A 16,317-nucleotide genomic window follows, 5' to 3' on the forward strand; every position below is an offset into this window, starting at 1 on the left:
CAGTAACCCACTGAGCAAGGCCAGGGATTGAGCCCACATCCTCATGGTTCCTAGTCTGTTTGTTAACCACTGAGCCACGAAGGGAACTCCATGAAACTTTTTTTCCCGAAATCTTTAGTTCATGGACCTAGCTTTGCTCTTTGAAGCAAGGTAAATTCTCTCTTTATTCTGTGTGTTATATTTTATTTTATTTTTTTTTTTTCTTTTAAGGCTGTACCCATGGCATATGGAAGTTCCCAAGGCAGGGATTGAATCTGAGCTGTAGCTGTGACCTCTGTAGCAGCTGCAGCAACAGCTGCGGCCATGCACCCACTGCCTAGGGCCAGGGATGGAACCTGCACCTCTGCAGCGACCCAATACAGGCCGGATTCTTAACCCACTGCACCACAGCGGGAACACCTTTTTTTTTTTTTTTTAAATAATAGGTACTTTTTTTTTTTTTGCCATGCCTGCAGCCAAGATAGTTCCCCATCTACATATTTTAAAAGACAAACTTTGGCAGTCCCCTGAATTATGGCCTTTCCCTTTTCCCTTTTGGGTTAAGGAATGCAGCCTGAGGCTGCAGGGCAGATGCGGCCACACTCTCAGGCTTGACAGGGATCCTCAAGGAAAGCCCTTGGGTCAGAAGGGTATAGACCATGATCTGGACAGAGGGGGCATGTGTCACTTGGAGAAACATTCTGAAATCATCTTGTTTTGTTCTTCGTTGCTATTTTTATTTTGAAATTTCAAATAGCTTTAAGAGGAGATAGGTGATTTTTATGTTTAAGGGGAACAAAGGTTTAAAGGTATCGAAGATAGAGTCTATAAAAACAGGCTGGCTCTCCTGTCTTCTGTATTAAAAAAAAAGATAACTTTGAGCTCATCTCCCTCAACCTGGGACACACTGAAAAGGCAGCTGTGGTCACTGCCCCAGTGTGGACTGTAAGTGCGTGTACCTGTGTGTGTACCTGTGTGTGTTAGCTGCAGGCTGTTGCTCCCCCAGGTCTGCTGTGACCTGGTCTTCCCTCTCGAATTCACCACATCTTTAGTTCCCTCTGTGAACCTCTGAAGGATTCTCTCTCCTGCGTTTGCTCAAACTCTGGAACTCTGTGGGCAAAACGCCCTAAGCTAATCTCTCTTATAGCATATTCCTAATTCCTTATACTTCCTCATCCAAACTGATGATATTTTTCTGAAAGACACTGTGCCCCGTCCTCCTTGTCTTAGAGACCTCATCTTTCTCTCGCTCCCTGCCACCACGTTTGGAGCCGGGGCTGATACCCTGGCCTCCCTTCTCTGCTTCTCAGGCTCTAGTCTCTTTCTGCTCTGCCACTGCCCACGGCTGCCACACTGATTTTCTCAAAGCACAGGATCCCCACCTCCACCCCGACTCCATAGCTTGGATTGGAATTAGAAGCCCTTCAGAATCTGGAGGCCTTCCAGCTGGGGGCACTTCTTTCTGTCTTGGCATGGCTCCAGCCCAGGGACCTAGCAGCTACAGATGGCCTTCATGTGCCAGTGACTGGATCCCAGGAATCGCCGAATTCCTTCCTTTTCCTGGAATGTGCAGAGCATACGTAATGCTTCTCTCAAAGCCCTTGCTTTGGGCTGGTCCCTCTGGTTGGAACACTCTTCCATGTGTTCTCCCCTGGGCTCAGTCCTTTTCATTATTCAGATGTCAGCTCAGATAGCATTTCTTCTGAGCCACCTTCCCTGGTGGACAGGGCTCAGCGACAGAAGGGCTTTCTGTCTGCTTGGTTCACTGCAGAACTCTCAGCACTAAGAACAGTGCTGGCTGATGGTAGGGCCTTGATAAATACTTGCTGAATTATTGGAATGAAGCAGCTTCTACATAAAGTACTGGATGGTGTAAGTTCCACCATTCTTTGTTGGGCAAGAAAAACTGAGGAATGAATGAAGAAAGGAGGAACCAACAGGAGAAGAGGGGAAAAGAATTCCTCACAGGGCAGAGGACAAAGCCAGATAGCTGGAGAGAAAATAAAGTTCAAGGCCTGTCCTTCACTTCTCTGATGTGGAGAATGTATTCTGTTCTAATTGAAGCAAAAACCAGGCTTCACTTGAGAAAAGGACATTTTGGAAGAAACCAGAAAAGGAAACAATTCCTCCCCACACCCCTCCTGCCTCTCCTTCTCATTTTTCATTACCAAAATTAAAAATGGGTAGATAAGTGTCAATTCCCACCACACACTAGGTAATTCTTAAGTTTAAAATATCATCAAAAGTGGGGTCCAGATTCAGAGGACAAAGTTTGTGTGAATTGTCTGAGATTTTTAAAAAGCAGTTCCTTCTGAAATGAGCTTAATTTCCTGAAACTTTTTGGCTACTCTTTAAGGTGTTGTGTTCATAATGGAGCTAATTACCTGTCATGGGTGGAAACTGACAATGTATAAAGAACGTTCCCAACTCAAAACCCCCTTGTGCAACTATGCTAGATCTTTTTTGTCAAACTGGATCTTCTGCTTCCTTTGCCAAGAGAGATCAAATGGATGCATTAGGTCATGACATTAATATGAAATAATTTCCACATTTGTTTTTCTTTCTCCTTTCTTACTCTCTTTGTATTTCATGTAACAAGTCAGATTGTAATTATGAAAGTGAGGAACTAAGGCAGCTCGATAGCAATCTGAGGCTGAGCAGTGCTGCGGATCTTGTTTAGACTTTTCAGTGACAGCCGAAGGGTGTCAGTCACACGGTTGTTTGGGATGTGCCATTGTCCAAGGCTAAAATGATATCACCAGAGCGAACTCCTCTGGGACTTTGCAAATCTGCAGTGCCAGAGTTGCCGGGGAAAGTGAAACCATTAGCTCTTTTCACGCCTCTCATCCTCCGTATAGGTAGTATTCTTTTTCTAGTGGTTTTATGCTGAAGAAGAATTTGGTACACGAACGTGCCAAAGAAATGAATGTAATGTAGTTATGCAGTGCTTTAGACCTCTGTCCACGCTATATTTTCTCATCTCTCTGGATTTGTTGCATCATGTTTCCTGTCTGGCATGTTCTTCTCCCCGGCCCCCTCCCCTCGTCTTTCTGGTAAACGCCTACTCAGCCTTCAAGACCATTTCAAAGGACTCCTCCTACGGACATTTTAAGTTCATATACATTTAGGGTTGTTACAGCTACCTGGTGAATGAACACGTTTATCAAAATGTAGTGACTCACTTTATCCCTAATAATGTTTTTTGTCTTAAACTCACTTGTCTGATTTAATAGCCACATTAGCTCTTAGCCACCGTAGCTTTTTGGTGGTGGTTGTTATCTGACAGCTTCTCTATTTTTTCATACCTCTATTTTCTGTCCTTGTGCATTCTTACAGTTTAACGAGTTGCTTGTAAAAAATGTACATTTGGCTTTATGATATTTTTCAATCTAATATTTTTTTCTGTGTTTAATAACTCAGTTTAATCCATTCACATTTACTGTGATTACCGATGTATTTGGATTTATTTATATAGTCTCATTTTGCGCTTCCTATTAGGACTGCTTTTTCTCTGCTTTCTACTGTTAAATTTTGGGATTCTTCCTTTTTCATACATAAGTTTGGTTGGCTACCCATGTATGACTGAACCAGTAGGTTTCTGTCTTCTCATTTCTTAGAGCTTCTTCTAAGTAGGCAAATGAGACATTTGTCTGCATTATCAAGAAAGAAGACTAGCTAAAAGGAAAAAAATTGATGAAAACCTTTATTTCTTAACAATTTGTACTAGGGACTAAAGCAGTTTAGCAGCCAAGTAGCTGGTTTTGAAACAATGAGTCAACATAGTGTGTAGTGTTGGACAGAGGAAGATAGAAACTGTGAAGCATCTACTTCTGGAATTCCCTCGTGGGGCAGCAGGTTATGGAGGCATTGCTGTCATCAGACTGAACCTGTGGCGCAGGTTTGATCCCTGGCCTGGGAGCTTCCACATGCCTTGCACATGGCCAAAAAAAGTATCTGCTTTCAATGTGAGGAGGGTACCTAAGGGGCAAATCTTTGTAAGCACTGCGTACCTGTGCCACTCTATGCTGTGTGACTGAATGAGAAATCAAGCCTCCCATGGTTTGTCTCTATTCAATCAACTGTAAAACCCTCATTCACTTGGTTTGTCATAATCGAATTGGCTTCTCTTGGCCGGAAATGAATCATAAATAAAATGTAAGGTAGCTGTTAAATTGTGACAAGACTCAGGTACAACTGGTCTCCCAGATGATCCAGAATATACATATATCTATTTTGAATACTCTCATTTAAATAAAAATACATAGATTTTTATTATGCTTATGGCAAGTTTTACTTTGTAGTGTCTTTTTTTGATCCCCAGGCCAGGGATTGAACCCAAGCCACATCAGGCACAATGCTGAATCCTTAACCACTAGGCCGCCAAGGAACTCTTGGATTTTTTTCCTTTTTTCTTTTTTCTTTTTTTTTTTTTTTTGGTCTTTTTGCCATTTCTAGGGCCACTCTCACAGCATATGGAGGTTCTCAGGCTAGGGGTCTAATTGGAGCTGTAGCTGCCGGCCTACACCAGAGCCACAGCAACGCAGGGTCTGAGCCACATCTGCGACTACACCACAGCTCACGGCAACACCAGATCCTTAATCCACTGAGGGAGGCCAGGGATTGAATCTGCAACCTCATGGTTCCTAGTCGGATTCGTTAACCACTGAGCCACAACAGGAACTCCCTTCCTTTTTTTTAATTGAGAAAAACAAGTATAGCACAGCACTTAATAATCTGGACTTTGAGGTATAATGCACACCGGGCTTTGAATACCACTTCTTCCATGTGTTAGCCATGTGATCTAAGGCAAATTACTTAAGCATGCCAAACCTCAGTTTCCTCATATTCTAAGTGAGGTTAGTGACAAATCTACACATAGAGTTTTTGTGAGAATTTAATAAGTTAAAACAATAAATTATAAGGTCTTGGGCGTAAAGTTGTATTCAAAAAAAGTAATAGCTATGATAATGATTATTATTATTATTTTAAATAAGGAGCTTCTTGGAGACATTCCTTCTTGAACTCCTTGTCCCTCAGCTTGGAGCAGTAGGTGGAGGATAGGAGCTGAAACGAGGCGATCTCTTTGCTGCAAGGATTTAACAGGCTGACTGTGCAGAAATCCCTTTGAACTTTAAGATGCCCCAAGGATGTCAGGAGTATGACTTACACCCTCTTTTGTGCCATTCTGAGCTGACAGATATCAAGGATATTGGTAAACTCTTTATTTCAACAAACGTGACCTCTTTTTGGGGAGTGGGGCGAGGCGCAGCATGCAGCATCTTGATGTGGACCTCAGTCCCCAGACCAGGGATTGAACCCAGGCTGCGTCTGTGAAATCACCAAGTCCTAACCCCTAGAACTCTCCGAATGTGACCTCCTTAACAAGGCTCGCCTGATTTTATGCCCTCAAATCTTGATCTCCTCTCCAAACCCAGTAAGAAAGCTATCAGGCACCACCGAGTTGCCAGTCTTTTCATTGTCTGGCATCCCTACTCAAAGGGCTAAGGGGGATCCCGGAATGCTGATAGTAGGATTGAGAGTGCACTTTCTTTTTTTTTTTTTTTTTTTTTTTTGTCTTTTTGTCTTTTGTTGTTGTTGTTGTTGTTGCTATTTCTTGGGCCGCTCCCGCGGCATATGGAGGTTCCCAGGCTAGGGATTGAATCGGAGCTGTAGCCCCCGGCCTACGCCAGAGGCACAGCAACGCAGGATCCGAGCCGCGTCTGCAACCTACACCACAGCTCACGGCAACGCCGGGATCGTTAACCCACTGAGCTAGGGCAGGGACCGAACCCGCAACCTCATGGTTCCTAGTCGGATTCGTTAACCACTGTGCCATGACGGGAACTCCAAGAGTGCACTTTCTTCTGCAAACACTTGATGGTTCGTAAATACCATGTACCGCTGAACTCAGTACTATTAACAAAGGGTAAAATAAGGGCTTTGGAACCTACCTGAGAGGCTAACCTCTTTAAATAATAGGTCTCCCTATGGGAAATGTGTTCTCAGTTTCAAAGAATTGATTTACAAATATTGAAGCATAATTCATTCGGGAAATGGGGCTGCACTCCTTCACATCTTTAGTGCAGGAAAAGGAAGAAAAATTCTGCAGACCACCCCAAGTGTAGGAAAATTGAGCCCTGCACCCTTTTCTAAACTGGATGCCAGCCAGGACAACAGATGAGCAGTGTTTTTGCAAAGAGCAACACTGGCTCCTTAGTGACCACCAGTGATGGGACAATAAATTAGGTTTGGTCCCATAAGCCACCCCTGTGCCCTGGTTGCATCTGGAGGCCTCATTATTCCTTGAAGAGTCTTCGTCAGAGGAAAGAAGGCCATCTTCCTTCTCAGGGCTTTCTGGAAGTTTCTGAGTATTGCCTGGAAGGAGGCTTTGTGCCCACACTTCCTCACCTCAATTGGCCTGGCTTTAAGCAGCTCTCCAGACTCTCTGCAGGATCCCTCTCTGTTCTTTTGTCACTCTTGCCTCTGGTATTTGACCACCCTGGGCATGTGTCTCCCATCAGTCAGTCAGTTAACAGGCAGAAGCTGAGAGTCTGCTATTTATTGCTTAGAATTCCTCTAGGCTGTGTGACAGAACAGAAAAGAAAAAAGACACCTTCTCCATCTCTCTCTTTCTGTTTTCTTTCTCTTTTTTTTTTTTTTTTTTAGGGCCCCACATGTGGCATATGGAGGTTCCCAGGCTAGGGGTAAAATGCTGTAGCTACTAGCCTACACCACAGCCACAGCAATGCTAGATCCTTAACCCACTGAGTGGGGCCAGGGATGGAACCCGTGTCCTCATGAATACTAGTTTGGTTCGTTACCATTGAGCCACGCCTGGAACTCTGACAACTTCTTCCCTTAAGGAATACACAGACTAGTTCAGGAAGTAGTCTATCTGAAATGTTAAAACACAGGATTCAAGTCAGCCAGCCACTGATCTGCATCCCGGGTCAACCATTTCTTAGCAGTGTACTCTGGGTCTCAGTGTTTTCATCCAGAAAATGAGGATGATAAAAGTAGCTATCTCTTGGAATTTCCTTGTGGTGCAGTAGGTTAAGGATCCGGTACTGTCATGGCAGCAGCTTGGGTTGCTGCTGTGGTGCAAGTTGGATCCCTGGCTGAGGAATGTCCACATGCTGCAGGTGCGGCCAATTTAAAAAAAAAAAAAGAAAAGAAAAAGAAAAATTAGCTGTCTCCTAGAGTTGTCATGAATTGTGTTGCAAAATAAAGCACTTAGCAATGCCTGCACGTAGTAAGTACTTAATAAATGCTAGATACTATTATTTTTTTTTTTTTTTTTTTTACTCATTATTCAGACAGTCCAGGATGGGGTATAGGCTAGTCTGGGCTGTGTGGGAACCTAATGACACTTTCCTCAAAGCCCTTCTCAGTCTTCTCAGACCTGGGGGAGGAAGTAGTGCTTTGTGGTTCAGGGGTGGATGGGGATGAACTGGTGGGAGAAGGGCTTGGGGCGCATTGAAGAGCTGCTGTTGACTTCTTGGTGAAGGCAGTCAGCCTCTCTCGGCTCAGTTCTGCCCTGGGCTGCTTGTTGGGCTTGGAAATCAGACAATTGGAACTTCTTCTTTTGCTTTTGAAGGATTTGCTAGTTAGGTGGGGATTCACATAATGAAGCAGCGTCTTCATTAATAAGAACAAAATAAAGTGTTAAAAACTCAATATAAAAAATGCTTATTGGAGTTCCCATCGTGGCTCAGTGGTTAACGAACCTGACTAGGAACCATGAGGTTGAGGGTTTGATCCCTGGCCTCGCTCAGTGGGTTAAGGATCTGGTGTTGCCGTGAGCTGTGGTGTAGCTCGAAGACATGGCTCCTATCCTGCGTTGCAGTGGCTGTAGGCTGGCAGCTGTTGGCTCCGATTAGACCCCTAGCCTGGGAACCTCCATATGCCGTGGGCGCAGCCCTAGAAAAGACAAAAAAGAAAAAAAAATGCTTATTAGTAAGACTAAATTCTGGACTCTGGGTAAATGTTCTGAGTGTGTTAATACCACCCATTGCTCTGCGGCATCACAGCAGAGAGGCTCTTTTCTTAGCCCTGGCCTCTCTGTCCGCTGTGTTGGTTTCTCTTCTCGAATAAACTCCGGTCTGGACCTGTCGGTGAAACACAATTCTGAGTCCTACCCACAGCCCTTGGTGATTTTGGATGAAAGGCCAGGGCGATTTCCTAGGGAAGCCCCATGTTTGTTTTCATGTTTTAAAGCAGGAACTGCTGAAGGGATGAATGGTGAAAGCTCTCCCTTTAAAAGAGCAAGGTTGACTTTAGGTGACTCTGGCCAGGCTTTTGCCGAGGCTGATGTTTACTTTGCAGGCTAATGACAGGGCTGGCTTTCTGGGAGTGTCCCCATGAAAGAGATTCAGAGGCCTACACAGACCTCCTCCCTAGCAAGGCTGCTCCAGCCAGCATCTCAGGGCAGTTCCATTGGGCTTGGGATTTGGGCGTTAGGCACAGCTCTTGCCAGAAGATTTCTGATCAGATGTCTGTGTGGTTCTGCCCTCTGGATAAACGTGTGTTTAGCAGCAACCACATCTCATTCTCTTACTTGATTATGCAACTGTGAGAAGGAAAGCAAAAACAAAACAGAACAAAAAACATATGTTGTGATTCTGTGTTACTTAAACATATCCTTATGGAATTTGAAGGCACCCTGGAAATCATCTGCAGATGTGAAAAACTCAAGCCCAGAGAAGGCAAGTGCTTTGTCCCAGTTCACACAGCAAATGAGGGGCAGAGCTCTTCTGAAACTAGGTTTTCGGCTCTGGTCCTGTTCTCTTTTCATTATTCCACTTCTGTTGACAACCATGGCCTGTTTTTTCTCCCTTTTCTTCAACTCTTGTTTTCCCTAACACCCCCCCCTCCCCACCCTCGCAAAGAGCCAAATTGATCCAGGAAATCCCAGTTCACTTCCAAAGGCAGTTTGTTGTCTGTTGGCCATGTCGTGTGACTTGCTGGTTCAATTAAGTTGTCCAGCATTTCAAAAGAGGGTGCACAAATTACCACTGACTCTAAATAAATCAATTTAGGTAGTCAGGGTTTATAAATATAAAAATCTTGCTTTCCATTTCATCTTATCTCTCCCCTGGCTTTCTTCCCTCCACCCACACCCATTAAGATTTTTTTTTTTTTTTTAAAGGCTTCACTTGAGATACAAATTCTGGTGAAACCCTTAACATTTTTCTTCCTTCCTTATTTTTATATGATCATTATTATTATAATGACCAGTGTTACACAAATGTATATTTTGCAGGGTTTTTTAGTATATTAATTTTGCCCTATAGTTCTCAAGTTTTCTAATGAGAAGGGGGAGGAAGGCACGAAAAGAACCAGGTAGAGAGGCTGCCGAAAGTGTGGGCAGAGTGTTTGTGACTGTCTGGGCAGGGGAATATTTTTGCGGCACAGTGGGTGTTTTGAACTGTCTGGGAACTAATAAGCAAGCTCTACACATACACACACCTGAGGGAAGCCCTGCAGACTTTGGACAACACAGAAGCCTTTCAAAAGTCTGAACTTCATCCAAGTCAAATGATGGCCTCCTGTCCTGGTATAAATGGGAGGCAGAGTGGATCAGAGGAAATGACTGGATCAGGACCCCCAGGAGACCCAAGGCCCAGGGCTGGCTCTACCACTAGTGGTAGCTTTCTTGTCTATGAAAAGGGTTACTATTAGTTCTACCTCATAGAGTCACGTTGATGATAGAAATAAAATGATGTATGGAAAATGCTGAGCCCAATGCCTGGCATGTAATAAGCTCTTGTTATTTGTATGAGATGCCAGTAGGCTTCTGGAGAGCTGATAGTCAACTAGACAAGGCCCCCACTCAGGCAGGGAGGCACCAGGGCTGTGGCCACAGGCTTTGAAGACAGACAACTGGGTTTAGATCCCAGCTCCAGCATTTTCTAACTGGGTGATCCTGGACAAGTTACCTAACTTCTTTTGCCCTTAGTACCCATCATCTGGGATTATTGCATGGCTTAGTGATGTAGCCCATGTGAAGCCCCAGCTCACTGCCTCACATGTAGTAGACGCTCAGTAGGTGGTGGTCATCGGTCCAGGTTCTAGAGAAAGGGGCTGTAAGAAACCAGAGGAGTGGGGCAGCTAAGACACCTGTTAAACTGGGGGCCATTGCAAGAACCTAGGAAACCAAAGTTAAACTCTCTGGGGCCCACATTAGTTTGCTCTGGTTGTCATAAGAGATTACCATAAATTTGGTAGCTTACAGCAACAGAAATGTATTATCTCCCAGTTCTGGAGGCCAGAAGTCCAAAGTCAGTACTGCTGAGCTGAAACCAAGATGTCAGAAGGGCTACACTCCCTCCAGAGGCTCTAAGGGAGAATCTGTTTCTTGCCTCTTCCAGCTTCTGGTGGATCTTACCATCCCTTGGGTCATGGCGGCATTACTCTAAGCTTTGCCTCTGGCTTCATGTGGCCTTCTCCTATGGGTGTGTGTGTGTGTGTGTGTGTGTGTGTGTGTGTGTCTGAGAGAGAGAAAGAGAGAGCAATCTCCCTCAGCTCCTCTTGTAGGGACCCTGGCAGTACCATCAGGGTCCACTTGGATAATCCAGGATAATCTGTCCATCTCAAGAGCCTTAATTCAATCCCATCAGCCACGACCTTCTTTCCTTACAAGTTGACACTTGTAGGTTCCCGGGATTAGGACCTGATGTCTTTGGGGAGCCACGATTCTGCCTCCACAGGGTTTAAGGCACCAGCAGCTGGAACAAGACTCCAGCCTGCCTTCCCCTGGAGTGATGTGGCAGGGCCAGGAGGGGAGGAGCGCTGTCACCAGGGCAGAGGAGGGACAAGGCAGGGCAGAGCAGGGATGTGGGGGAGGCTGGTGCAGACCACATGGCAGCAGGCAGGGTGACCTCAGTGAAGCCGTGGGGCAGAGTGGAGCTTGGCACCCGCGTCTGGGCAGGGGCATGTTAACGGCCTCCAGGAAAAGGCATGAGTCACTGGGACACCTGGCCAGGGAAGGAAGAGACCAAGGCCTGGCTGATTGCACTGCCGGGCTTCAGCACCTTGGCGGATGGTGCTGGGAGCCTCAGACCCGAGAGCATGTTTCTGACCTCCCTGCGCTGGGCCTGGCTGGGCCACAGTGAACAGGACCCAGTCCCTGTCCTTCGCGAGTCCACATCCTAGCGGAGGAGGCAGGGCTAGCTCCATCTTCACAGGGCTGTCTTCCTCTTGTGTCTCTTGTAAGGATGCTTGTCCTTGGATTAAGGGCCCACCTGGTAATCCTGATGATCTCATCCCTAAATCCTTAACTTGTTTACTTTTGCAGGGACTCTTTAACCAAATAAAAGTCACACCCACAGGTTCCAAGATTTGAGCATGTCTTTTGCAGGATACCTTCCAACCCATTCCAGCTGTCTTGTCAAAATCTACCTGTCCTGTGCTTCATTCCTTCAGGTCCCAATGAGATGTTAAATATTTTGAGCAAAAGTGTCAATGATTTAATGTGCTACCCCTCTGTCTTACCAGAGGACTCCTGAAGACTTAATGTCTTTCTCAAGAGACAGAGGTTCTCTAGGAATTTCAGGCTCTCTGAAAAAAGATGGCTTTGGGGAATGGCTCTTCTGTCAGCAGCCCTCCTATCAGATCCCAGTTCGCTGTGGGTCTGCCCTATGACCCAACCACTGGCCATCACGGGCGAGTTGGAAATGCTGATTTCATCATTCCAGCTCCTGACTTTCTAAATGTTTGCTTCTTTTTATTCCGTCCCTTTCAAACCAGTAGAATAGTGACCCCGCACTGTGCTAAGTAATTTACAAGCATCTTGTTTAATCCTTGGAACATTTCTAGGAGATGGGAACTATCAGTATTGTACTTTGCAGAAGACTCTGAGGCTTAGAGGTTGATGGCAGAAGCAGGACTTGAACCCAGGCTCTCTCTTTTAAGGACTCCCCTGAGGAAGTTTCTGCAGATCTTTGAATAGCCTTGTTCTCGGAACTGAGCTGTCAGAGGCAGGGCGGGAACCATCAAGGGAGCCGTGGGGGAGGGCACTGGCTCTGCCTCCAGGAAGTCGGGATGAAGGAAGGAGTGTGGTCGCTGACCCTTGGGTCCAGATTGTGTTATTTACTGGGCACAGTGACTGAGAGGCCCCCTGCTTTTTAAAGGTGTGGAGTCTCAAACTGGCAAAATTGAGAGGCACAAAGTTACAAAAGGACCAAAAAGAGTCCTTTTGTATATTTCCTGTGAGCACAGGGGGAGGGAAGAATGAGGAAGAAAATACAATTGGGAAAAAAAAACAAGTCTAATTTCTGGTAAGGTGGGTGCTTTTAACACCCATAAAGGCATGAAGTTACACGGCTGTCCCACCCCCTGCAGGAAAAGCCTTTGCCCCAGTGTCAGACTAAGCTGCCTCACCTCTCAGGAAGGAGGGAGGCTAACATTTATTTGAGCATGTAGATTTTTAGACAATTTCCCTTGCATTATTTTACTTAATTCTGAAAATAATCCTCCAAGGATTTTTTTTACCGATAGGGCACTTAGTGGTTTGGCTCAGAGGGCCTTAGTGGTTTGGCCAAGGTCACTCAGCTGGATAAGGCAAAGCCATGGCTTGAGCTCATGTTTCAGAGTTCTGATTTTTTTTTTTTTTCAGGGCCAAACCTGTGGCACATGGAAGTTCCCAGGCTAGGTGTCGAATCAGAGCTATAGCTGCGGGTCTACACCGCAGCCACAATAACGTGGGATCCAAGCTGCATCTGCGACCTACACCACAGCTCACAGCAACACCAGAAACTGAACCTACTGAGTGAGGCCAGGGATCGAACCTGCATCCTCGTGGTTACTGCTTGGGTTTATTACCATTGAGGGACAAGGGGAACTCCCTAGGAGTTCTGTTTTATTTGCAGCTCCATGTTGAAGATAAATCCTGGCTATGCCCAGTTGCCTGTTTAGGTGTGAAGAAGGAGCCACCTATCTCACAGGAAGGTGGAATGGGGAAACCTGCAAAGTCATCACAGCTGTCCCCAAGCCCATGTGTCTCCTTATCTCTCAAGGAGACTTTGTCTATCTTGGCCTAGAAATCTTGAACTTTGACTCCCTCAAATGTCTCTTTGAAAGTTTCTAGATCCACCCTCTCTCTGTCTCCAGGTAGAATAACTGTTCTTAGGCCCATATAGATATGTGCGTTACTAACAGTGCCCTTCGACTATGCCTGTCCCTCCTGCTAGGATGTGGACTCGCGAAGGACAGGGACTGGGTCCTGTTCACTGTGGCCCAGCCAGGCCCAGCGCAGGGAGGTCAGAAACATGCTCTCGGGTCTGAGGCTCCCAGCACCATCCGCCAAGGTGCTGAAGCCCGGCAGTGCAATCAGCCAGGCCTTGGTCTCTTCCTTCCCTGGCCAGGTGTCCCAGTGACTCATGCCTTTTCCTGGAGGCCGTTAACATGCCCCTGCCCAGACGCGGGTGCCAAGCTCCACTCTGCCCCACGGCTTCACTGAGGTCACCCTGCCTGCTGCCATGTGGTCTGCACCAGCCTCCCCCACATCCCTGCTCTGCCCTGCCTTGTCCCTCCTCTGCCCTGGTGACAGCGCTCCTCCCCTCCTGGCCCTGCCACATCACTCCAGGGGAAGGCAGGCTGGAGTCTTGTTCCAGCTGCTGGTGCCTTAAACCCTGTGGAGGCAGAATCGTGGCTCCCCAAAGACATCAGGTCCTAATCCCGGGAACCTACAAGTGTCAACTTGTAAGGAAAGAAGGTCGTGGCTGATGGGATTGAATTAAGGCTCTTGAGATGGACAGATTATCCTGGATTATCCAAGTGGACCCTGATGGTACTGCCAGGGTCCCTACAAGAGGAGCTGAGGGAGATTGCTCTCTCTTTCTCTCTCTCAGACACACACACACACACACCCCCACAGGAGAAGGCCACATGAAGCCAGAGGCAAAGCTTAGAGTAATGCCGCCATGACCCAAGGGATGGTAAGATCCACCAGAAGCTGGAAGAGGCAAGAAACAGATTCTCCCTTAGGCCTCTGGAGGGAGTGTAGCCCTTCTGACATCTTGGTTTCAGCCCAGCAGTACTGACTTTGGACTTCTGGCCTCCAGAACTGGGAGATAATACATTCCTGCTGTTGTAAGCCACCACGTGAAACCAAGGCAGGATGTAGGAAGGACACAGGGAATGTCCGAGGTGTGTCCTGCTGACAATCTTGGGTACCAGTGCTCTGAGGTAGGGGGAGGTGCTGGCTGAGAAGGGCCGGCTTTCAGGTGCTGGGCCCCCAGTCTGGCCGGCTCGCTTTCCCTTACCTGCTCCCTCACTGGCCTCTGCTGATGTTGAGAGTGGCCAGGACAGGATTACCTATGCAGGTCTTACTGGGGGCTTGCTCCCAGCTCTGAGCACAGGGCAGTGAGGGGGCAGGTGGGACCCCTGCCCTCACAGCTTTCCTGGTCCCAGTCCGGTCGAAGGGCACTGGCCCTCAGCCTGTGTCCTGGACCCTATTCTTGCCGTCACTCATGCTTGCATTTGGCGGTGGGACTGCAGAATTCTGACTTTAACCTGTGCGCCCACTTGTCTTCAGCCCTGGCTATTTCCTGGTCCCTGCTTCTCTTTTTTCTGCTCCTTTCCCTTTCCAGGGTTGGCACTCGGCTCCTACTACATGCCTGGCCCGGCCTGGCACTTTGGGACCAGCCGGTGCCGACTTGCTCCATTTATCCAGCCCGCCATTGTTCTGTTTTCTGACCTGGTCGCTTAACATCCTGCTTCGCCTCCTGGGTTTCATTTCACATTCATCCTTTGGAGTTCACCACTGCTCTTGGTCTCCTGGCTCTGATCCCAGATAGAAAAGATGTTAGTAATTTGCGGTTATCGACCTGCCCCATGCACCTGGATCTAGGACAGTGAGGGCACCCAGAGCCAGTTAAAGAACTCCAGAAGGAACTGGACAAGCTTTCTGTTATTGTGAGCTTGAGATGAATACATGCCACACCAACCAGCAGTGTAATTGTCACAGGGCTTCCAAAGGAGGGGACCCTTGGCTGGCTTCTTTCTTAAACATTGCAGTTTGGGCCAGGTCAATAATTCTACTTTGCAGACTGTAAATAATCTCTTTGTTCAAAGCAATCTGTTTGTTTTGGAGTGTCTAACCCGATAGTCAGCATACACAGCTTTCCACAACTTTCCATTCCGTTCATCTGTTACTCTTTCTTCTCTTTCCTAGCAAAGAGTAGAAAAGGTGAAAGTCTTTAAACCAAAGGAATGTGTGTCTGAGGTTTTTAATAATCAAATGGATGTCCTTTTAGAACACAGGTGATGGTTAAACCTTGAATGTATCTTTCTGTCTTTTTCTCTACACTGTTGTGTAGCAACTGGGAACGTGGTGGGGAAGGAGAGAAGGGAACTGACCTTGACTGAGGGCTTCTAAGTACTGGGCCCAGGGGTGGTTGCTTTGCAGATATTGTCTCATTTAAGGCTCACAACAATCCCCAGAGTTAGGTACTATTGTTTCATTGTATAGATGAGGAAATTGAGACAAAAACTTGAAAGACTTGCCCAAGGTCACGAAGTTGGGATTTGGAGCTAGAACTTGAACCTGTATGCTAAGGTTGGTATTGGACAAATGGAATAATAATGATGAAATGCTTTTTAGAAATCAGCTAAGAATGGAACTGAAACTAGCCCCAAACCCTTGAGACATGTTATCTTTTTGCTAGAACCAGGGCTGACATGGGCTTGAATTTCTTTCTTAATGGAGACATAAGTATAAAAGGAATTGCAGTTGTAGCTGGAGGTTGCCGCCTGCAAGTCTGCTTTTTTAGATTGTGTCTGCATTAATTAACATTCCCAGAGCTCTTCAAGATACAAAGATAAGAGCCGTCACAGGCATGACATATTGCTCCCGAGGCAAGGAAACATTCCAGAGACACTGAAAGGGCCTGGCTGGTGTGTAGGTGAGTTCCAGTGGCCTGCACGGGATAGGGAAGGCCCTGTACTTGGGAGATGCACCAAAGTGAAATTCTACAGGGAGATTTCAGTGCTTGGGCAGGAGGGTCTCATTTTCATTAAAATATAAATGCACTTTGGAGGTATTAGTCATCATCTGGTACTTACACCTGAGCAGAAAGGAATTTCAAATTCGGTCCAGAGATCAGTTTTGGCTAAAGGAAGAGAAAACCTAAGGACCTCAGGTGCCAGGGAATTGGACGGGGGTGGAGTGGGGCATATAAAAGTGGAGAAGTCACAGACCAGCCCAACCCAATTGCACATTTTGCTTGGGATTGGTCCTTGGGATGAAACAGTATTTTATTTTTAATTAATTAATTAATTAAATTTTTTTTTTTTTGTCTTTTCTAGGGCCACACCCACGGCATGTGGAGGTTCCCA

The 16,317-nt window shown here is 46.5% G+C and overlaps 1 long non-coding RNA gene across 5 annotated transcripts in view; it reads left to right on the forward strand.

Moving 5' to 3' along the window:
• Positions 1–16,317, forward strand: part of LOC106509865 — a 143,098-nt gene that overhangs the window by 30,773 nt on the left and 96,008 nt on the right. The window lies entirely within an intron of this gene.

Source organism: Sus scrofa, chromosome 3, assembly GCF_000003025.6.
Source record: "Sus scrofa isolate TJ Tabasco breed Duroc chromosome 3, Sscrofa11.1, whole genome shotgun sequence".
NCBI lineage: Eukaryota > Metazoa > Chordata > Mammalia > Artiodactyla > Suidae > Sus > Sus scrofa.